The 23,848-nt window shown below is 49.9% G+C and overlaps 1 protein-coding gene across 1 annotated transcript in view; it reads left to right on the plus strand.

Annotated features, from left to right (window-relative positions):
- FAM167A (family with sequence similarity 167 member A) overlaps positions 1-23,848 on the plus strand; it is a 50,353-nt gene that overhangs the window by 25,464 nt on the left and 1,041 nt on the right. The gene's annotated exons all lie outside the window — the stretch shown is intronic.

Here is a 23,848-nt window from a genome sequence, read left to right on the forward strand (position 1 = left end):
CAGATCAGAGGGATCAAGTTCTTAATGCTCTTAAACTCACCCTGTGGAACCAGCAGCTTGTTTGAGTGCCCTGTCCCCCTTCCTGTGCTGACAACTGCAGCCAAGGCGCCGGTGGCTTTGGAATGTGGCTTTGGCCAAGGGTGAGCTCTGCCTGATCCACTGTCCATGTGGTTCCTGGCATGATGTTGGTCCAGTCCAACTAGAACTGACTCAAAAACCCAGGAGCTATGGCTCAGGAGTTGGTGTAAGACATGGGCCACCCCAAATAAGCAATCTGGGTGCTGCTGCTCCTGTTGGAGTATGAGGGATTAACCACATGAGCTGGGCTGTACCAGGGGGGCTCCTGGACACAGGAGGGACCCTGGTGCTGTTCAGTTCACCCACAGAGTTGCAACAACTGCTTGAAGAAACACGGCCAGGCCAGTGTGCAATAAGCCTTTCTTACAAAGCAGCAACCATGAATGGCTCATAAATCCTGGGAAGGGACAATTCCCCAGAGCACTTTTAAGCCAAGGCTGTAGAGACAAAGTTTTCTTGGCTCGTGACACACAAAACTCTCACCCAGTGATAGGATCACTCCTTTGGAGAGGAACAGCCAGAGCTGTTGCCAGAGCAACCAGGACCCATTCTTTGACCTAAGGCCAAATGACCAATCTAATCAAGTCCATATTATTAATTACAAAACACCAATCACAGCCAAACTGCATCTTAGGAATGATCCCTGACCCGTGAACGCTCCCAAGCTTTTCCTGAGGGTCATTTTCCTGTGCCTAAACCATACCAGGGGCTGTAAGACCCTTGAACAGTTGAAATCCATGCCCTGGAAATGCCCCTCAGCCTTTTGGTTTGCTCCTCGGCACAAATACAACCACAGCACAAACACCAGCAACGTGCTGAAGAAGTTATGCTACATTTCATGGGTCTCTTCCAACAGACAGAGGACCCCCCTCAGACCCCCATGGGGAAGGTTGGCCAGCTTGTTTAGAAAAGTGACTATAAAATTTTAATTTTCTTCATTAGCTGCCAGTCTGCTCTGAGTTAAAGTCCCAGGGATGCCAGGATGCTTCCTAGTAACATGTAATCAGAAAAAAAAAAAAGGGAATTATTTATCAGACAGTTCCTTGCCATGTAGGAGAGGAGGATGGTGGAGGAAGCTCCAGGGCTCTGTGGGGAGGAGCAGCTGTCTCCAGCACCTCTCTGAAGGAGGGCATGTTGTGGTGTTCCTGGAAAACCATCCAACAAAATTTCTCTCGCTGCACCCCCTGGGTGGGATGAGCCACGATGCCAAGCTGAGCCCCTGCTCTGGGCAAAGGGAAAAGCTTCAAGCAAGGCTATATGGGTCTATACTCCCAGCCATATTGCCTGGGAAAAGCCTTTCTTTGGGTTTTCACCATTTTCTTATCCCAGCTTTGGGATGAACAAGGACAGGGACTGATCTTGGTGCAGGCAAGCCTTGAGATTCGCCACATTCCACAGTGTGAGGTGAAATTTGCCTCATTGTTTGTGATTTCTTCCCACTTCTGGCAGAGAAGGAAAGGATTTAGTACCAGGATTTCAGTACCAAGGAGTCTCTTCATACCCCAAAATGCAATCCCTTTTCCTAGCCCAAATTTAAAGTTATTGCCACTGAAGAAGAAAAGCAGATTCCTTTCTGTGCTTTCTCTCACACTCTGTTTCTGCAGAGCAGCTTGTACACCAGCCTCCACAGAAACAGGTCTGGAGTCCCTGGCTCCTTGTCTTCTTGCTCTTCATATATCCAGAAATTAATTCCCAGCTGACATGATCCATGATCTTTCTAGGGCCCGAGGTGAGGGTGACCTCTATAGCCCTCCACAACCTCCTTTTTCCCTTTTTTAGGACTTGTATAATTCTTGGAGACACCTGATGGGTGGGCAGAGCCCAGACACCATGAGGTTTCTTTCAATGGCAGCAGCATCACAACACATCAGAGAGGCCTATCAGAGCACTAGGGTGACTCTCATCCAGTCTCAGGGATGTAAAAACATTTAATTCCACTAAATAGTCCCTCACCTTTTCCTTTCCCCACTGCTGGCTGTTCTTCTCCCCAAATGCTGTTCTGTGCAGAAGCTTGGAGCAAGTCTGACCTATAGAAACTGAGGCAGGAAAGGCATTCAACCTTTTCCATAATCGTCCACTGTCAGGCTCTGCCCCCATCCAACAATTAACCCACATTTTCCCTGAAGTGTGCTGGTAAAACACCCTTTTTGTTACCCTCAGCATCCCTGGCCAATCTTTGCTCCAGCTGGTCCTCAGCCCTTCAGCTTTCATCCCTAAGCACCCCAGCCATGCATTTGCACTCTTCTTTCATTTTCCCTCCTTATTTCCATTTCTTCTATGCTCCCTTTTAGCAGCTCAGCTCACTAAGAGCTGCTTGTCTTAATTAGCCAAGGAGGCTTTGTGCTGAAATTCCTGATTTTCATGTGCAAAGGCAGGGTTTGTTCCCAAGCTCTGAATAAGTTTTCTTTAAAAATAAATCAGCCAGCTGTCTTGGACAACTTCTCCCCTCACAGCAACCCCCTAGTTCCTCAAAATAAGCTGAGTTCAGCTCTTCTGAGATCCAGAGTCCTCAGTCCACAGCTTGGGTTCTCAAGCCTCTCTCCAGATGCAGGTCCAGTCATCTCAGACCCACCTGACGCTCCTGACCACGATTGTCCTCTGCTCCTCCATCTTTATGAGCAGCGGGTCAAGCCCATTGATGGATGTGGACAGGCACTGACCAAGAATTCCTTATGGACTCTGCCCTTGTGAGATCCCACGTGGAGTGCTGCATCCAGGTCTGAAGTCCTCAGCATAAGGACATGGACCTGTTGGAGCAGAGGTCCAGAGGAGAAGATGAGGATGCTCTGAGGGCTGGAGCCTCTCTGCTCTGGAGACAGTCTGGGAAAGATGGGGGTGTTCTGCCTGTAGAAGAGAAGGCTCCCGGGAGATGTTAAAGCCCCTTCCGGTGCCTAAAGGGTGCTTATAAAAAAGAGGGACAACAACATTTTGCATGGGTAGATAGTGATAGGACAAGGGGAACAGTTTTAAACTAAAAGAGGAGAGGTTTAGACTAGATACAAGGGAGGAATTCTTGGCTGTGAGGGTGGTGAGACCCCGGCACAGGTTGCCCAGAGAAGCTGTGGCTGCCCCATCCCTGGAAGTGACCATGGCAAGGCATTGTAATAAGACTTTTAAAATCTCTTCTAACCCAAACCATTCTAATACTCTATGGTTCTGGATATATCCTTCCCTGGAGATACTCAAAAGCTATCTGGACACAACCCTTAATAACATGCTCCACAGGACCCTGCTTGAGCAGGGAAGTTGGACCAGATGACCTCCCGCGGTCCCTTCCAACCTTATCCATTCTGTGATTCCATGATTCTGTGGACCTGAATCCAAGGTCTTGCACTTGCCCAAAGTTCAGCTGCAATTCTTCAGCCAGTGCTTGTGGCAAGTGGGATTTGCAGATGCCCCCTGCCCACACACCAGACCAGCCTGTGTTCCCTCAGCTCGGCCAAACATCCAGCCCAGCCTGCCCAAGGATTTAAGCCCTGTAAGGAGCACAGGGTCATGCTTTTCCCCTGATACCACACTGCCTCCCCTTCCCCTTGCTCTCACTGGTGGGTCAGCATCATCTCAAGCCTTGGCCCTCGGCCTCACATCCCAGAGAAAACACAGCTTTTGATGAGCTCAAGCCTGGCAGCAGCTTTTGATGAGTTCAAGCCTGGCAGACCCGAGAGGTGCCAGCGTGGCTCAGCCTCCTACCCCTCCGAGCTCAGCTCGCCTTTCTTTCCCATCGGATCCCTGTGGAGTGTTTACTCCGCTTCCCGGCTCCCCCCCTGCGCCTCTTTGTTCCCCTTTCGCTGCTCGGCGGCCGCGGGGGTTTGATCACCTGCGGCTCGTTAATTGCGATGTTCAGCTCCCTCCGGCCCCGCCAAGAAAAGTCCCCTTTGAGCTTCCCCCCGGGGACCCGTTTTGTCTCCGGGCCTCCAATATCCTCTGCCCCATCCCCTTGTTCATCCCGCTCGCACAAAGCCCTCTTTGTGCCGGGGTTGGGCTCCAGCCAGCCCGGGATGCAGGCGCAGCTTATCTTTAAGCAGAGGCGGCATTGCAGGCTTTAGCAAGACCGCTGGCACGCTGAGACAACGAGTGGATGGTGCCAGGCAGCTGAAATCCTCCTGCAGCACTCAAAAAGTTCCCGCACTGCCAAGAATCGCCCCTTTTTCCGTGTTTTCACTCGAACACGGAGCCTCCAGGCGAGGCAATGCAGGGGGGTTGATGCTCCTGCTGCCGTGGTTGCTTGCCATCACTTACTGGCACCATCCAGAGGGATGTTGGGATGCTTGGCCAGGCTTTGGGAAGCTGTTGCCAGCGCAGGATTCCTCGGGGGCTCACCCCAGTCTCCCAGGGTGATTGCCGAGGGGAGCAGGGGGAATGGCAGGAGACTCTGCCAACACCCACCCCCTGGGATGCAAAGATTCCATTCATCATGTCCAGGTACCTGGAGGGTTTCATACATTGCAGAGGCTTTTTCCCTGGAAGAAGCTTTCCCTGGGAGATGGGTGGACTCGAAGGCTGCTCTTACAATGGTTTTCATGTCTGGAGTGGGCTCAGTGAGAGGGATCAGAGTGGGGTTTTGGGGATTCCCTCTGGCCTGTTTCTGCTTGGAAAGGAAAATTCCCTTCTTCCTATTGATTTGTCCTCAGCAGGATGCATTTGCAGACCTCTACAAGACAGACTCCAGGCTGGATTTAGCAGGGATGCTCACATGAAGGGAGCCAAGTGTGGGCTCACTCTGCTCCCCACTGTGAGCCCCAGAGGGAAAATACAGTTTCACTGCTTTAGGAGTGCCCTTAACCTCAAAGGAGATCATACCAAATGTTATTGTAGGGTCTTTTTTCTTATTGTAGGATGTTTTCCTTATTGCAGAGTCTTTTCTAAGGGGAACACCCTGATTTGTAATTGCCAGGGGGTTGTTGAGAAGACTTTTGCAGTCACAGCCTGTTTGTTTTTTTTTTATTCCCACTGTGCTGTTTGCAGGTGGAAATCATCTCCTTGGGGGTGGTAGTCCAGGGTATTTCCCATCTCCTGAGCAAGCCTGAATCCTGATGGCATATCCCTTGCCTGGCTCCTTACACAAAGGTTCCCCAGCAGTAGGAAAAGGAGTAAAGGTGTCCCTTCCAGGTAAGGAGGAAACCTGCATCTTCTGTCCCCAGCCAGCACTGCCGGGAGGGGAAGAGAAGAGCAAAGCTACCCCCTCTGAAATCCAGCAGGAGGGCAAAAAGTGAGGAATGTGCCACGGCAAACAAAGCATTCGAGCAGGGGAGGGATGGAGGAGCTCCCTCCGAGGCTACTGGCCGGGTTGCCATGGATTTTTTGCTAATCAGGCCCTTCCTTGGCTGGAAGCAGGGGGAAAAGGGAGGGCTTTGAGCACGGAGGAGCTGCCTTCCTACCTGAACTGTGTCCTGCCACCATCTGTCCAGTGGCTGTGCCAGTTCCAAGGGCCAAAATTCGCTGGTGTAGGATATTTTGGGAAATGAAGTGGTGTCCCTGTGCCAGGGACACCTGTTCCATGACAAGCTGCTGCAGCTTGGACCCATCCATGCTCTCCTGCAGGGTTGCCCACGTGCTCTGGATTGTGCCACATTTGGGATGTGGGTGATGGGAAGGGGAAATTTACAGGAGTAGATGGCAGGGACGGGATTTTTGGGTGCCTGTGTGAGCTGTGGGACACCTCCAGACTCCAAAAGCCTTCCTGCTCCCCTGAAATGCAGACATTAACACTCCTCCCTGCATGAAAATGTCCCTGCTAGGATTTTACCCATCTCCAAGTCCCAGGACATATGTCCAGGAGCACATTTCTTACCCTGACATGTCCAGGATGCCATTATTTACCTGGACCAGGGAGGATGGGATAACATCTGTGATAAACCTCCCTTCCTCTGAGTGATTGGTTTTTCTAAAACCCTGGTTTTGAGAGAATCAGGAAAGCCATCCTGGAAAGCCAAATGTGATCCAGCTTCCCGGAGAGCATGACTGCCTTTATCAGCCCATGTGAGGATGCTCACAGGGAAGTACAAGGAATCAGGAATTCAGGAAGGCAATGGCATGTCAAAAAATCTGGGGGTTTCAGGGCTCCATGCACTGTTATAGAGGGAATATAATTTATTAATCTGACTGCCAAAACCCATTAATTGGCCTCAGACATGTGCAGAGTTCTCTGGCTGGGGATCAGCTCCCAGGAGCGTGCTGGGCATGTGTGTGTGTGTGTATGTGGGTACAGGTAACATGTTCTAAACATGGAATCACAGAATGGAGTGGGTTGGAAGTGAAAATAAAGCTCATGGCATTCCAAACCCCTGCCATGTGCAGGGACACCTCCCACTATCCCAAGTTGCTCCAAGCTCTGTCCAACCTGGCCTTGAACACTTCCAGGGATCCAGGGGCAGCCACAGTTTCTCTGGGCAACTTGTGCCAGGGCCTCACCATCCTCACAGCCAAGAATTTCTTCCCAATATCCCACCTAAACCTGCCCTCTGGCACTGGGAAGCCATTCCACCTTGGCCTGTCCCTCCAGGCCCTTGTCCAAAATCCCTCTCCAGCTCTCTTGGAGCCCCTTTAGGCACTGGAAGGGACTCTAAGATCTCCTCAAATCCTTCTCTTCTCCAGGCTGAACACCCCCAACTCTCCTAGCCTTTCCTCATAAATAAATAAATTGTATAACTGAAGATCACAGAGGGGCGCAGCCATGCTTTGGAGCTGAACATGCACCAGGGGAGGTTTAGACTGGATATTAAGAACAATTTCTTCATGGAAATGGTTGTCCAGTCCTGGCACAGCTGCCCAGGGCAATGGTGGAATCACCATCCCCAGAGGGATTTACAAGATTTGTAGATGTGGCACATGGGGACATTGCTTGCTCATGGGCTTGGCAGTGCTGGAGGAATGGTTTAAGCAGATGATTTTAAAGGTCTTTTCCAACTTAAATTATTCTAAGATACTATGATTTTATGTCCATGCTCCAGAGTGGGGTTGCAACCAGCCCTGGGGACATGTCCTGCGTGGGCTGTCAGATGGGCCAAGCATGTCTGTGACCTCCAGCCACCTTGTCCCTACACCTATGTGGTGCTTCTGTGGCCTCAGCAGGTGCACAGGGACAGGGTCCTTGTGGTCCTTCCCAGCACAGGCAGGTTGGAGGGTGGAGAAGAGCTGTACTGGCTGTCCTTGGGGGCAGCAGGTGACGTGCCTCTATTTGGTACCAAAGTAACATCACTGTCAGAAGGCAGATCCTCAGATATTTCATTGTCAAATCCCTCTTTCCTCCTTTACACCACTTTTTCAAGCCCACTCCTCGCATTGTTGTTTCCCAACTCCTCTCCCTTCCAACAGCTTTTTTCCTCTGAAACACCCTCAGTTGTGGGACTGAGATAAGGGCACACACTTGAAAAGGATGCAGATGTCCTTCATTCAGTCTTGCCTTCCAGCTGGCTGCCAGAACCTCCCACTCCAGCCCCTCTGATGGAGGATTGTGTCAGTGCCACAGAAAGCCCTGCCTGAGTCAGGAGCTGTTTGCTGGCTCACGTTTCAATTTCTCTTTTTCCTGCATCCCAAACAGTCAAATATTTGCCTTTCCCTGCAGCACCTCTTTGTACAAATAATGAGGAGGGGGAGAACAAAATAGTCTCAGCTCACCCGGCCCATCTGTCTTCTGTATCAGTGCAGATCTCATTACAAGAGAGGACATAATTAAAGAAGAAATAAAGAATAACTGTGCTGGGCCTGCTCTACTGTTTAGTCACGTTCCCAGATACTCCTCTGCTCTGATTAGTGCTTATCCTGCACTGCCTGGATCCCAGGGGATCCCTCCTCTTGGAGCACTGTATACATGAAAACTTGAAACCTGCAGCAGGCAGGAGGTGATCTTTGCACTGCAGGGGTGCTGAGGGATGGAGACCCAGCTGCCCAAAGCTCTTCTGGGCACCACATTCCTTTTTTTTTTCCTGAATTTTTCAAAATGACTCTTGAGATACTCATCCAACTCCACTACTGAAAAATCCAGAGCTGCTAAGGAGGCAGACTGGGCTTAAAATCTGCAAACCTGGCTTTTTTTTAGACCACAACAAAAGCTCTCAGCACTGTAACTTCTGTGAGCAGCTGTTTTGTACTCCAAGGTTGTGGTGTTCAGGTGCTAAAGCCCATAAACCAGAGATGTAGCTGGTTTGGATCAGCAAGATCACCCTGCACAAAGCCATGGCTCTCAATCCAGGTCCTGAAGGATGGGTGTCACCATCCCAAGAGCCTTTGCTGGCCCATGAGTTGGGCAAATCCTTATCACAGGAAGGGCCAAATGAGCACAGGATTTCAGTGGGGAAGGATGAAACCAATCTGTTCTCTTCAGGTTCTCATTTTGACTGTTCATCTTCACCCTGGACCCTCCTTTTTCAGCTTCTAACATCAGTGTAAGATTTTCCTGAGTGAGGTTTCATTCAATTGCTGTGGATAGACCAACATGACTGAATTTCTCTTATCCTCTCCTTTAATTTCCAGAACTCCTGAGGAAGATGCAGTAGTCCAGGAGTCAGGAGGTTGTTAAGGGTTCCCAAAGGTTTAGGCTCAGATCTGGGCTGGAAGCTGTCTCTGGTACATGTGCTTGGGCCAGTGCTCAGCCACCACAGCCAGGAACAGCCATTCCCCCCTCCACCATCGTGGTTTCATCCCTGGGATGAGGTTCGTCTCACTCTCCATCCTTCCCAAAAGATGTCTGAGTTGTGGGGATGAGATGAGGAGCAACAGAACTGCTCTGATTTTTGAAACTGCAGAAACATTTCCAAAGCAAGCAGCTTCCAAATCAAGGGAAAAATAACCCCTGGTGAATCCCCTCCCCTCCTTTTACTGCCTCCTTTTACCCCAGCAAGGCAATTTTGCTGTGGGGAGTGAAGGGGGGGAGGGAAGGGGGTTGCAACTCAAGACAAAAGTGGGTTAATTCAGCGTGGAAAGGGTTTTTTATCTCCCCATTGTTCCCCTGTCAAGGGAAGAATGTTCTCCTTCCCCTCTCCATTCGTATTCTGAGCTCATTTGCTGCAGTGGGAGCTGTGCCGGGCTGGGAAGCACATCTGCATCGTGATGTACTCAGAAACCCGGGTCTCCAAATCAAGTACTGACCTGCTGCTGCTCCAGAAATTGCTCAGGATGGATTTGCATGTTGGGTGTGGGGAGGGAGAGTGGCTCAGCCTGGTTTTCTCCTTCTCTGCTTCTGCTGCTTCCTCGGAGGCAGAGCTGTGATTTATTTGGTGCATCTGATTAATTGCACCTTGGAAAATTTCCCCACTCGTCCTGATTTCCCTTCTCCTGGTATCAGTTGTGATTGTTGATGCACAAGCTGCTTCTGGAATGTTTGTTTTATTCCTGTGATACTTATGAATGACACTGATTGTGTATCCCACTCTCATCCACTCCCCTTCCCTCCAAACGACTTTGGAACCTCCTCATCCAGATTGGACAGAGCAGTGAACCTCAGATATGTCACATTCCCACAAATGTTTCTCAAGTGTTTTTCCATCAGTTTATTTATCCAGAGGAGAGTGAGAGGGTTGGGGTTGTTCAGCCTGGAGAAGAGAAGGCTCCAGGGAGATCTTGGAGCCACTTCCAGTGCCTAAAGAGAGCTGGAGAGGGACTTGGGACAAGGGCCTGGAGGGACAGGCCAAGGTGGAATGGCTTCCCACTGCCAGAGGGCAGGGAGAGATGGGATAGTGGGAAAGAATTGTTGGCTGTGAGGGTGGTGAGGCCCTGGCACAGGTTGCCCAGAGAAGCTGTGGCTGCCCCTGGATCCCTGGAAGTGTTCAAGGCCAGGTTGGACAGGGCTTGGAGCAACCTGGGATAGTGGAAGGTGTCCATGGCAGGGATGTGGAATGGGATGAGGTATAAAGTCCCTTCCAACACAAATTATTCCATATCTTTAGGTTTCTAACACATGTTGGAGACTAACTACATCCACCTCCACGAACTAACCAGTGCCTGGATTTGTCTTCTGTCCCAAGGCACCCCTGGCTGCATCAAGTGGCCCTGGAGGAGGTGGATATGACAAATCCTGGGGAGCAAGGGATGAAACCATGAGGAAATCAGTGTAAAACTGATAACACAAATTAGCTCTTGGCACGGTGGGCGTCAGAAAGTAAAAGGATACTGGGAAGAGAGTGAGGAATAGCAGCAAGGCCATAAATGGATGTTAAAGACTAGGCAGGGATGTCCTCCCTGGTGCCCCTGATCCAGGGGTGAGGATGCTGGGGGAGCACTCAAGAGGTGCTGCATTCACAACTTCTCCCTAAAACGCCTCTCTGGGGGCAGGGCGGGTGCAAGGAACCTTGCTCTGACCCCTGGAGAGATTCCCTACGTCCACTCCTCCTTATGCCACCTGGATCCTCACAGTTCCTCTTGAGACTGATGCCTCTCCTCCCAAAGAGCTGTGAAAACACATCCTGAGGGAGACCACAGTCCAGCTGGGAAGCAGAGCAGGAGGTGGGGTAAGGCAGAGACAGTGAGAGTCAGTGCCCAGAAATCCTGAAGGGATAGAGACCTTGGAAAACAGAGGAAGCCGCAGTCTCAGGGGGAGATAATTCTCCCCTGGGAGCAGCATTCCATCTCTGTCTGCACCACATGCAGAGTTGAGAGCCCTGGGAGAGGAGAATTGGAGTTTGCTGAGCCGTGAACAGGCAGAGCCTGGTGTCGTTTGTCTCAATAAGCTGGTTATTAATTCCTGCAGCCAGGAAGAGTGATTTTGCATTTCCTTGGCAGTATCATCTGCTGGTAGGAAGAGAAAAGGCAGAAGTGTTGGCGCTTCCCTCCTTCAGAAAGGACATGGACAGGCAGGCAGAGCCATGGTCTGCTCAACCAGCCACAGAAACACTGAGGAAGCACCTGGGGGGTGTGTGGGCACTGCCAACACTCAGATCCACCTAAATTAGAGGGTTGAAGTCTGGTCTTTTCAGGGAAAAAACAAACAGCCAGCCAGGAAATCCAAACCTGTGCTCTTTCAGAAATCCCTGTACACACAAACAAACATGCCCACGGGCACAGTGCCAAATAAATAAGTAAACACAGGAAGGTTTCTTTAGTCCTCTGAGAGTTTTACCCTCAACTTGTTGCTGGAGATCAGAGATAGCCCCTGAATAGGATCAGTACTTGGCTCACAGTCCTGACGGGTATTGAGCGGGCTTGGGAGCTGCTCCCTTCCTCAGATGAAAGATCAGCTTTGGAGAAGGACTTTGGGATTTGATTATTTCAGTTTCTGTTAAATCTCCTGGTTTTCCCAGTTGACTGGGGCTTACAGGAGAGGGAGGATGGTGGGAAATGCCCTCAGGTGAATGCCAGTGGGGGAAGCTGCAGGGTGGATTAGGAAGAGAGGGGAAAGTACTACAGAAACCAAAGCACAAAAGGATCCCTGAAACTTCATGGTGGTCCTATCCCTGTTCTTCTCTGCTGGAGAATCCTGTGTCTCACCAGTGTTGCTGCACTCAGAGCTCCACTGGGAACTGGGAGAGCAGAAAAACTCCACTGATGTTATCCAGATCCTCCCCTGCATTGAGATATTCCCCCTTCAACTCTTCCTTCAAGGAATTTCATAAAATCATAGAACGGTTTGTGTGGGAAGGGACCTTATACCTTACCCCATTCCACCCCTCTGCCATGGGCAGGGACACCTTCCACTAGCCCAGGTTACTCCAACCCTGTCCAACATGGCCTTGGACACTTCCAGGGATGGGGCAGCCACAGCTGCTCTGGGCAACCTGTGCCAGGGCCTCCCCACCCTCACAGACAACAATTCCTTCCCAATATCCCATCTAACCCTGCCCTCTGACAGTTTGAAGCCATTCCCCCTTGTCCTGTCCCTCCATCCCTTGTGCAAAGTCCGTCTCCAGGTCCCTTGTACCTCTGAGGTACTGGAAGGGTCTCCCCAGATCCTTCTCTTCTCCAGGCTGAACAACCCCCTGTTTGAGGTACCAGGACTCTCCTGGGACTGTCTGAACCAGCTCAAGCAAATACTGAGCCCCAGGGAGACAAGAATAAAGCAGAGGTTGCCAGTGCCAAAAGTAGACTGAGGAGGAGGAACCTTCCTGGCTTTGCACATAAAATTTTCAAGGATCACAATTTCCACCAGCACCTTTGAAGAAGGGGGCAGGAAAAGATCTTATAAGGCCTCTCTGCCTGCAGAGATGAAGGAAGGCAGGGGATTCACTAAAAGGGTTTCTGCCTCCTAAGTAACCTTTGAAAAATGATCTTTGATCAGGAAAAAAGGCAAAGAAGCTCCATGCAATGGGTGAATCTTTGCAGTGCTCACATTTGTGTCCCACAGCTCCAAGGCTGCTTTTACCCTTTACACAAGACTCCCACATAATCCCATAATTCTTTTTTTTTCTTCTTAAGTCCTTTTTATCTCTCAGGTGTAATTTTTCACTGCCTTCTCTCCTCCATCCCCCTGTTTCCTGCCCATCCTTGCTCTCCTGGCTGTGGATACACCATGTCTTGGCCTTGTTTGGAGCGATGCAGGGGCTGAGCAAGAGGGCAGAGGCACTACCCAGCTGGTCTGGCTCAGCTCTGGGGGATATGAACAATCTGAGGCACTGCCACCCTTGCCCTTCCTTCAGTGCCAACAGTGAGGCATCTCCTGTCTTCCAGCCAGCAACTAGTTTTACTCAAAACCTTCAAAAACCAACTATCTTTGAGACCTGCCCCCCTAGACCAGATTTGTCACCTATTTCAAGGTGACTAAGCTTGCAGACAAGAAGTGAAACAGGTCTTCAGGTCGTGTAAGCCCCTTTCTTTAGAAAACCCCCCAAACCCCAGCATTTCAGAGCTCTGAGCTGGCTGTTGGCTCTGGTGTGGTTTCATTTCCTCCCAATGTTTCTATGTAAACACTAATCAGTCCAAATTATTCAAATCACAACTGTCGAGCGTGGAAGTGCCATTAACGAGGGAAAACAGGGAACAGATTGGTGGAGCAGAACGTGTCCTTTGGCTGGAGGTTGGTGGCTCCCATCCAACACATGCAACTCACACCCCTTCCTCTGCCATAGCCCTTGGAAATCTCTCGTGCTAGGAGAGAGTTCTGGGACAGGTTGTCAATCCCCAGGGTTCCTGGCTGGCTAAACACTAGAGGATGTTTTCCATGAAGGATCTGAGCATCTTGGGGTCTGACTCCAACATGAGATATCCCAAAGACTGGAAGGGCTCTGGTCTGCTCTGCTGTCAAGTTTCCAACCAGTGCAGGACCACCTTGGGGGGCTACTGCAAAACCAGGATGGGTGTGAGCACAAGGCTGGGTTTTATCCTTCCAGTGCCCCTGTTCAGACTCAGAATTCCTTTAACTCAATTCCAAATTCAGCAAAGCTTCAAGGCTTTCTTAACAGCTACAGCTCCAGCCACGGCCATGATGGTTCCTGGAGGAACCATCATGTAGGTCATAGAATCACAGAATCATGGAATCACAGTAGGTCACAGAAGGATAGAATCATGGAATGGTTTGGGCTGGAAGAGACCTTAAAGCTCACCTCGTTCCCCCCTGCTGCCATGGGCAGGGACATCTTCCACTCTCCCAGGTTGCTCCAAGCCCTGTCCAACCTGGCCTTGGACACTTCCAGGGATGGGGCAGCCACAGCTTCTCTGGGCAACCTGTGCCAGGGCCTCACCACCCTCACAACCAACAATTCCTTCCCAATATCCCATTTAACCCTGCTCTTTGGCAGTGGGAAGCCATTCTTTCTTTTCCTGTCCCTCAGGCCCTTGTCCCCAGTCCCTCTTCAGCTCTCCTGGAGCCCCTTTAAGCACTGGAAGTGGCTCCAAGATCTCCCCACATCCTTCTCTCCTCCAGGTGAACACCCCCAGCTCTCTCAGCACAAGCCTCCAGGCCTGTGCAGACCATGGCAAAGACCATTTCCCTACCAAATTTAGGAGTACCATGGCTGCAGAGCTGCACCATCCATCACTCCCCCTGCCTGTCTCTGAGGAGCTCTGTTAGACCATGGAGACTGTGCCAGACCTTGGAAACAGACTCTCATCCTTCCCCAAACCTTACACAGCATGGCCAGGCCTTTCTTTGCCTCCTTCATCCTTGGAGCTGTTTAAGACACAACTGGATGTGGCTCTAAGTGACCTGATTTCATTAGACCTGCACTGATTAGGACATAAAATAAGATGAGCTCCATGAGTCCTTTCCAACCTGAATTATTCCATGATTTTAAATTGCTGCTGTGGTTTGTGTTAATAAATTCACTGCTACCACTCACCAGGCTGGGAACATATTTCATCCCTTGAGGGCTACATTTGGTGATTGGTTTTTTTTAAATAAACTTTTCCAGATAGTTTTTGAGCATCAATGACATCAATCCCTGGAATAGATGGGAACCACTCATCCAGAAAGGTCAGGGCAGAGCATTGCAAGAGGCTCTTCAAAGGTCCAGATTCAGCATATTGGAGCAATTTTCAAAAAGCAAAGCAGGTGTTACATGTGGAAAGGGTAAACCAGACTCTGAGGAGGGGCAAATTCCTGTTGTTCCATGGAAACCTGTTGTTCTGTGGAGAAAACCATCCAGAAATCACCTGCATCCATTCCTGCATCCAACTGCAGGGTATCCCACAGCAGGAAACCATCAAGTCAGCCCTTGAAGTTGGTGTTTAAACTACCTGGAAAACATCCCAGACATTAAACACTTGGAGCTATTAGAATAGGGTCAGAATAAGAGAAATTACACTTGGGAAAGGAAGGAATGAAGCCATCCATCTTCAGCCTCAGGAACAGTAATTTCAAAACCTTCAGGGGGAAGAATTTCAAATTTGGCTGGAGCGCCATGAAACACTGCATCCAAGGTGTTTGGGTTTCCCTCTTTACTCTGCTGACAGTCCTGTTTTCCACCTGTCTGGCCCAAAACCATGGAAAATCTGGGTGTTTTGCATTGTGGTCCTGCTCCCTTCTCCTCTGAGGTATGAAAGGATCTGTTGTCCCAATCTTTGCTCCAGAGGCAGCAGCAATTTCAAGGGACAGAAGCCAAAGCCTGTGCCCAGGGCCTGGAGGAGGTGTTGGTATTTCCCAGAGACTGACTCTTACCCTGTTTTCCACCCAATTGAATTGGTAAAGTGCTTAAAAATGGATTCATATCACAGAACTGTAGATCTCCTTGGTGCGAGGTTCCTGCCAAAAGTTGATATGAAATCAATGGGACACCAGATTATTTTGTGACAGTGGAATTCAGCGTTGGTAAAGGAGTAGATGGAAACAACAGACGAATTCAGGAATACCTTGAGGCACAGCTCAGGAATACTTTGATCTGGATTTGAAAGAGCACCTTGGGAAAGGGTATTTTAGGTTTGCCTTATCCTGTTGTGACAGAACAAGGGGTGATGGCTTTAAACGGAAAGAGGGTAGATTTAGATAAGATATTAGGAAGAAATTCTTGACTGTGAGAGTGGTGAGGTCCTGGCATAGGTTGCTCAGAGAAGCTGTGGCTGCCCCATCTCTGGAAATGTTCAAGGTCAGGTTGGACAGGGCTTGGAGCAACCTGGGATGGTTGATGATGTCCCTGCTCATTGCAGGGGGACAAGATCACCTTTAAAAAGGTCATCCCTTCAAATCCAAACTATTCTATGATTCTCTGCGATGCAGACTCCAGTTCTTTGTGCCTTGTCTGGTTTGTTCTTATTATTGCGGTTTGTCATATAGGGATTATTTCTTCCAAACAAGGCATCTGAATGGTCTCAGCTATGCTTGGTTCTAACTTTCTCCTGAGAGCGGTGAGGTCAGTGCAAGCAACTCCAGAGACTCCTGTGTCAGCTCCTGGTTTCTCACCACAAAGGAAACCAGCCCCATCCTGCCTCCATACACCTGATTTCCATATGTCTGTGTTCTGCTCTAAGTAGGTGTTTGCACTGGAGCTAAACTAAGGTTGGGTTATATTTACAGTCCCAAAATGTCCTCTATTGATGAATAAATAAATCCCTGTGGATAATAAGGATGTTCCCTACACTCAGGCAGGTGCAGACTCCTCCAGTCAGACCCTGCAGCCAAGTCAGTGATGTGGGTCAGGGCTGTCTCAGCCTCCAGCACCCAAAATCAACCCCAGGCCCCCCCTTTCAGATGCAGACACCCAAAAATCCTTGGATCAAGTGTTTTCTACAGGCTTTCAGGGGTCTTTGGCACTGGAAGCATGGGGGGTTAGGTGGAAATTAAGCTGTTTGTGCCCAGCTCCTGCATCCTAATTACTACACAGCAAGTTGGTTTTCGGTCCATCATTGATGCTGTGGATGGGAGCAAAGGCAGATTTATTACCTAACCCCCAGCACACTTTGCCTGGAGACAGTTTTGGGGTGACAGAATTAGCCTGGGTGATCAATCATGCAGGGGAGAAGGAGGAGGAAAAAAGACTTCTGAGCTTTGCAGCACGAGCCACTCAGGCATTTCAGAAGGAGATGAGGAGCAGCAGGGAAGGCTGAGCCCCATCATCACATAGACCTGCAAAACCCTTGGAGCCAACCCTGGCTTGGGGCTCATCCTCTGGTAAATTAGTTGGCAGTACCTTCCCCTCCTCTCAGAGAATGGTTTACCCCTAATTTATCCATTCCTGGCTTTCCTGGGTGTACTCTCATCTCTTTGTAGGATGTCCCTGCAGCTGAGGGATCCTAAAAACTACCCCAGTCCCAGCAGCTGTCCTGAACCCTGGATGAAGGTCCAGAGGCTCTTCACAGCACCCACCACCCAAATCCAGGGGACCTCTGAACTGGCCTCAAGGACCTGGAGTCCTCAAGGATGTGCTTGAAAGCTCCCTCTCAGGAGCCATGGGGTGGTGTTAAGGTCAAAAAAGGTCAGTAACTTCCAGTGGGACTGATTTTGTGAGGGAGTTTGGCCCACTGATACCACTCTGATGTAAGTCTGGCATGAAGTAGATCCTTTTCTGCTTGGGGACACACCTTCCCCACCATGACACCACACAGCAAAGGTGATCCCAAGCTGGACTTTGTCCCAGTTAAATGATACAGAAAGCAAAGAGCAAGGGTTGGTGTTCTCCATCACAAGATGCGTCCTCAGTCATGTCCTGATGTAGTTGAAGATGTCTCTGCTCACGGGAGGGGAGCTGGACAAGATGATTTTCAAGGTCCTTTCCAACCCAAACCAACCTGTAATTCCATGAGGTCCTCCTTGGTAGAAGGGCCTCCATCTCTCAGAGATCACACAGACCAAGAGTGGGGAAGGATTCCTGCTTCCCAGTCTCTCCACCGTCCTACCACTAACCCTTTCCCTTCCAGATCTGAGGCAAAAAAACCTTCATTTCACACAGAATGGGCCAAAACCATGTGAGAAAATGTGACAGCCCAGCAGAGATGTCCAGGGTCCAATGAGTGGGTCCATCTCCCAGCCTTCAGAGACCCTCTTTGCTGGCACAAATACACCCAATGAAACCCATTTCAACCTGCATCCGTTTGCACAAAGCCTCACATAAGATTTATGTGGGACTTTACCTCATATCCATTCCATGTTCTTTCAAGGAAGCAAGGCAGGGATCCAGAGCTCCTCAGAGGCCAGGATACAGCTTGTTAGTGTGGAACTGCAGGACCAATTACAGCAGGAAAGGTAAAAGAAACCAAAACAGAAAGGCTAGGCCCAGCCCCAAGCTACTCAGTCATATCCAGGTCCTCGCATAGTGCACACGAGATGAGAAGGGAAGTCTAATGGCTCCAAGAAGGGTAATTAGCTTGCAGTGATGAGTGGGAGACTGGGAACAATATTAGTGCAGCATATCTCATCTTCTAAACAAGTCTTGTTTATTTATTATGGGCTCCCATGACCCGTGTCCTGACCTTAAACCTCCCTCTGCTCCCTTATCCACTCAGCTCCGGGTTTTTGCATCACTGGGTGAGAGGGAAGGTCAGTCTGTGGGTTAACAGGCTCGCTTGGCACTTTGGAAATGCAGATTAATAGGTCTGGAAAGTGCCTTGAGAGGTTGTTCAGATCATTTCCCTGCCCTGAGGGAGCAGAAACTACACATAAACCAGCGCTGGCAGCATCTATCTGATGGTCTCTCAAGTACCACACCTACATCATGTACTTCACCCTCTGCCCCATCTGGCCTGGCTTTCCTCTGCCACACAATGAATGATGCCCTTCATCCCCGCTTGGTCCCATGGCTGCACTTATCCCAGTGACCTCCTCCATCCCTTCGTTTTGTGTTTTCACCCCAGAGTGACTCTCAAGGTGTAGAGAGGATCAAAGAATGGTTTGGGTCAGAAAGGAACTTAAAGATCATCCAGTTCCTGCCATGGGCAGGGACACCTTTCACTAGACCATGGTGCTCCAAGCCCTGCCCAACCTGGCCTGGGACACTTTCAGGGGTAGAGTATCCACAAGTTGTAGCAGGATCCTTCATCTCCATCCAAACCCTGGTGGTGCCTTCTGGGAAAACCCTCCTTTTCCCCATTTTTTTAGTCCACCACCCCCATGTGCACATGTACATGTTTGTGCCAGTGGGATTCATCCTGGCCAAACCTCTGCCCACAGATCACTGATGAGTTGGTGCAGAGCAGGAGCACAGCTCCAACCCTGCCTTCAGCCCTTCCCACACAGCTGGAATTAAGTCAACTCTCTAATTACACCATGTTTCTCAAAAAAAAAAAAGGGACAATTTCTAGGGAATGTGCTTAAATATATATATTTAATGTACATCTTGAAGCAAGAACTTACAGCAAGGCAGGGGACAGTGACACCTCCCAGCACCGAGTGAGGGGTCTCCGAGGGGATGGGACCAGGGCAGGATGAGCCCTCATTGGGAGATCTGCCCCTTGCTCAGCCTGCCCCTGAATAGGATACAAGGGTCGGCCATGGGTCAGCCCTGCCTTAAACTATGCAAATGCTCTATAAATAGATGCAGTTTCCTGCTGGAGGCCGGGTGGTGGTGTTGTTTGAAGTGTCTGAGGCAAACCTTGATGCAGAGTCCCCATGAAGCTCAGGGGAGTGGAGGATGTGCTGTAGCAAACAGGAGTGGTCCTTGGAATGGTGTTGTCCGGGCTGAACCCAGGACCAGCTCTTCATAGAAGAGCCCCTATCACCATGCCCAAGTCTTTCTGGGATTGAACTCCTTCTTGTTGATGAGCCACTTCCTTGCCATTCCTCCCTTCCACCTACTGCATCTCCTTGGAAGAAGAATCCTATTAAAAGGCCAAGTGCCTTGTAGCAGGATTAGAGATTAGGAAAGTGTTTCTCACCAGGAGTCTCATTCAGGAAGGGAAATTCCTTATTCTCCAGACATTTTTTAAAGTAGCCCAGAGAAATATTTGCCAGGTTTAGTTGGCTTGGAGCAACCTGGTGGAGTGGAAGGTGTCACTCTCATAGCAGGAGTTGGAACTAGATGGTCTTTGAGGTCTTTTCCAACCCAAACTGTTCAATGAGTCCATGATTCTATCTTGGAGCAAAGATGTGGGAATGGGAGCTCTCCTGCCAGGCCTTTGATCATCCCCACACTCACACGAGCATTGGCAGCAGCGGCACAAATCTTACTGTGAGTTGTTGCTGCTGCTGGCCCCGGCCTTCATCTCTGCTCCATGCAGGAGGATTCTGCAGGAAAGGCTTGCAGGAAGGTCTATGCTGTGCTCAGATGTGGTGGCCAGAGTCTCTGGGGCTTGAAGGGGAGGTTATTGTCCTCAGTTTCAGTCTCACAATTCATCTTGCAACCAAAAATATGCTCCCCTTATTTACAGGCCAGTCTTTCCCCCCCCAGCACTGTGGAGTGGGATTTCCACCAGCTGAAGAAGGGAGACCTCAAGGTGGAGAAGACTTTTGGCCTCAAACAGTCCCTGGTCAAGCCTCTCATACAATCACAGAATGGTTTGGGTTGGAAAGGACCTTAAAGATTACCTCATTCCACCCTCTGCCATGGGCAGGGACACCTTCCACTAGACCAGGTTGCTCCAACCCTGTCCAACCTGGCCTTGAACGCTTCAAGAGAACTGTTGTAAGTATAGAAGCAAAACATCTCCAACCTAAACACAAAACCCCTGAATTAGGGTTGTGGGAGCCAGGGCAGCCTGCAGGTACCACTGTTTGCTGCAGCTCAAACTGCCTGTTCTTCAGAAAGCAATTCCTAGAGTTAAACCTGAGAGCTGGTTTTGCCTCTGAGCTCAGGACCCCAGGGAATTTGTGCTCCCGTTTTGGTTGGGACTTACAGTTTCAAGGAATGAGTGTTAATGCACCCAGAGCTCGTAGAAATCACCAAAGCAATTTTTAGACTATGAACGGCTCTTAAAGCAGAGCTTTAAGGTACTGAACTGCCCCTTTGCTGCCCATCTGTGTCCCTAACCCATCATTTTCTATACCCAAACACACACAAACACAGCCCTTCACCCCTTGAGATGAAGTCTGGTTCTCTCTTAGCAGCCAGGGCTCAGTATTTTTCTCCCCCTGATCTGTAAATCCCTCAGCACTGAGGCTGAGAGTCCCCACAATGTGACATGAAGACCCTTTTTGCCTTCTCCTGGTTCCTGGTATGACCTCCACTCTGCACAAGCTGGGTTTAAGACCCCTCAGACAGCCCAGGCTCTCCCCAGATCCCTTTCTGTGATGGACTATAATGAGGGTGGCCACTGTTAAACTACCCCATGCATTCAAAGCCACCCTGGTCCTCCCCTGATGTTCCCCAAGTTCCCTGGCCATCCCCTCCTCCCTCATCAATCTGCTCAAGTCAGAGCAAAACCACCAAAAGACAAAGAGTGTTCCCAGCTCCAGCCCACAGGGAAAAGGTCTGGGGAGCTAATTATAGGTTCCTGCATCAGAGCCATCAATAATTCAGGAAGCTCTGAAATGGAGCTGGAGACAGAGGCAGGGCAGTGCTTGCCTGAAGGACTTGGGGTCAGGGTGGCCAAATCCTGGTGTGTAGAATGCAGCACTTTCACCTCTGCATTTCCAGGGCCAGACACCAAATTCAGCCTCACCATCCATCCTCCTACCACAAATAAAGGTGGTGGGATCCTGCTCCTCTCCGGGCTTCAAGCCACCAGGTTCCAGTTTTCCCTCCCAGGGAAGTCACAAGGCTCATTTATGACCTCTTCCCACACTCAGCTCTGTGCTTTTCTCTGCCCTGAGTGAGGTTTTGAGCTTGCTGGAACACCATTTTATTGATGAGGTTGAGGTATCCATACAGTTAGAAATGCTTCTCTCTTCCCATCTTTGACATGCTCACATCTTTCTGAGCATCCCTTAAACTCATTGAGAAGGAAAACTGGAAGGTAAAAGCCTGAAGCTGAAGTTAACACAGCAGCACAGAGGATGTATTTTGCTAAATTGGGAATTCAACCCATCCTTGGATGCATTTCTTATCAGCTGAGCTTCAGGAAGGACACAGCAAAACAGAGGGATCGTGTTTGCTGAGGCAGATGGAAATGTGTGGCTGGATGCAGCAGGAGAGGGGACCAGGAGACATCCCACCCAAAGCATTCACAGCTCTCAGTGTAATTAAAATCCAAGGCAAAACTCACACTGGGCTTCAAACTGCTGTCCCAGAGGTACTGATGCCCCGGGATGTGTCTCCATCCCGATTTAATCACCCATGCAGCATTTTCTCAATTTCCAGGAAGAGAATTAACTCTCTCCCAGCCAAACTGTTGGACTCGATGATCTTAGAGGGTTTTTCCAGCCTAAACGATTCCATGATTCCATGAAACTAGGACAGCCTCCAAAAATTAGCACCCTGACAGACCTGACTTGCTCTGGGCATCCTCGAAGGTGTCTGGGACTGACTCCAAAGGGGTGGTTGTGTCATTTGGGGTGTCTCTGTATCGGTTTTGAACAGCCCTTCCCAGGCAGCTCTCGCTACTCTCAGCTGAGGCTCTGGCTCCCTCTCCTGACACCTTTTACTGGTCCAACCATTCTCCCAAAAGCTCATGGGGAAGGCACTGGGGTTGCTTTTCACCCCTCAGGTCTGGGCCACAGGCACAAACAAAACCTCTGAGTGGGTCAGGCAACCCCAAAATCCAGGTGTGGTGCTGCTTCACCCACAGGAGCCTCTGAAGGAATAATGGGGTGCAGTGTGCTTCCAAACTTCTTCCAGGAAACCCTGTGAACCATGTTGGACCAAACTAAAGCACCACCAGCACCGTGCCAAGCATGGCCTGGTATATTTGGGACACATCCCCCCAGACCTACAGTGAGGATCCTTCATGTCCATCTCTTCCCAATGCATCTGTGTTTGCAGGTGGGAGATGTCCCCTTGTTTCTCTAAGCCCTGATGTCCATAGATCTCTCCTGGGATGGGTTTTACAGCCCCTTAACTCCATCAAAATCCATGCCAGCCCACCTGCAGCTCATCCCTGGGACCTCTGTGTTGAGGAAGGTGAAACCAGGAGAGCAACAGAAGCGACAAACCAGAGAAGGGAACATCCCTGGGGGCCCAAAGGGAAGGTACCCTGAAGGAGTTTAGGAGAGGGGTGATCCATCAGAAGGATGAACATGTTTAAGCAGGAATTAGTAGGCCCAGGAGCGAGGAAAGCTTTCTGGAAAGCAATAAATTACCTTGCAAGGCTGGGCTTGGTCCCCTCCTGACCAGGCTGGTCCCACCTGAGGGGTTCCAACAGCAGCACAGGGCTCAGTCCTCCCCTTCTCCTTCTCCTGAATGCCCTCTGTCCCTCAGTCCTGCTCCTCTGAGAGGATCCACCAGTAGATGGCAAGACGAACCCACATTTTGGGGTGAAAGTATCCACAAGTCCCAGGGAGAGACTTGGGAGCCACCTGTGCCAGGGTGGGGCTTCTCTTATGTCTAATGTGAGGTTCAACTCACCCCATGGCATCTCTCTCTCACTCCTTCCAGCTGCTCCTGCCTCAGATTTTCTACCGACTTGGCATCTTTTGTCTCTCCAGCTCTCGGTGCCACATGGCTGAAATCAGTCATGGGGTGCAGTGATTGCTGGGGAAGGGCTGGTGGGTAAAGGGAATAACACTCAGGCATAATAATGCTTCACTTCCTTGGCAAGAAGGATAAAAAATGCCTATGGCACAGAAGCTTGGGGAACAGCAAGGCTGGAATGGCTGCATTTCAACACCTTTAGAAAATAACTGAACAAGCAGTGCTGGTCCCATAAACATCCTGGCAGATCACCTGGTTGTATTCCCTACCTGAATTTGACCTTCTTGGGAGACACTTTGTTCCCATCCTCCCATTTCCCATGGGGATTTATTTCAAGGAGCATTTTCCTCTCTGTCTATAAGCCTCCCATCCTGCCCTCCTGCTGATTCTGTGATTCTATGATTCCATGATTCCATGATTCTATCAAAATAGTGATGCAGGTGGGGAGGGAAGAGCTGGTTTCACATAAGCATGTGTATATCGATTGTGCATAACCATCATTTTCTCTTAAAAATACAAAACAATCCAAAAACTTCACAAAATCCAGTTTTTTGGAACTTTTGAGTCATCAGCCCCCACTGATGTCATCATGCACAAGGTCTCACGTACAAGAGGAGGGAGGATGTGCCAATGCAAAGTAGCTTTTTTGACTTGGGGCTTAATGCATGAGGAGGGAGAATCCTTCACCTTCCAAAGTCATTGTTAAAGCCACTTCTTGGGCTCACAGAAGAAACCTGGGCCAGATGTTCCTCTGACACCAACCTTGGCCATGGAAAAAGCCTTTTGTAGAATCCCAGAATGGTTTGGGTTGGAAGGGACCTCTAAGATCACACAATTCCAACCCCCTGCCATGGACAGGGACACATTCCACTAGCCCATGTGGCTCCAAGTCCCATCCAGCCTGGCCTTGGACACTTCCAGAGATGGGGCAGCCACAGTTTCTCTGGGCAACCTGTGCCAGGGCCTCACCACCC

The sequence above is a fragment of the Neopelma chrysocephalum genome, unplaced genomic scaffold (assembly GCF_003984885.1).
Source record: "Neopelma chrysocephalum unplaced genomic scaffold, ASM398488v2 Primary Assembly neopelma1_123, whole genome shotgun sequence".
Classification (NCBI taxonomy): Eukaryota; Metazoa; Chordata; class Aves; order Passeriformes; family Pipridae; genus Neopelma; species Neopelma chrysocephalum.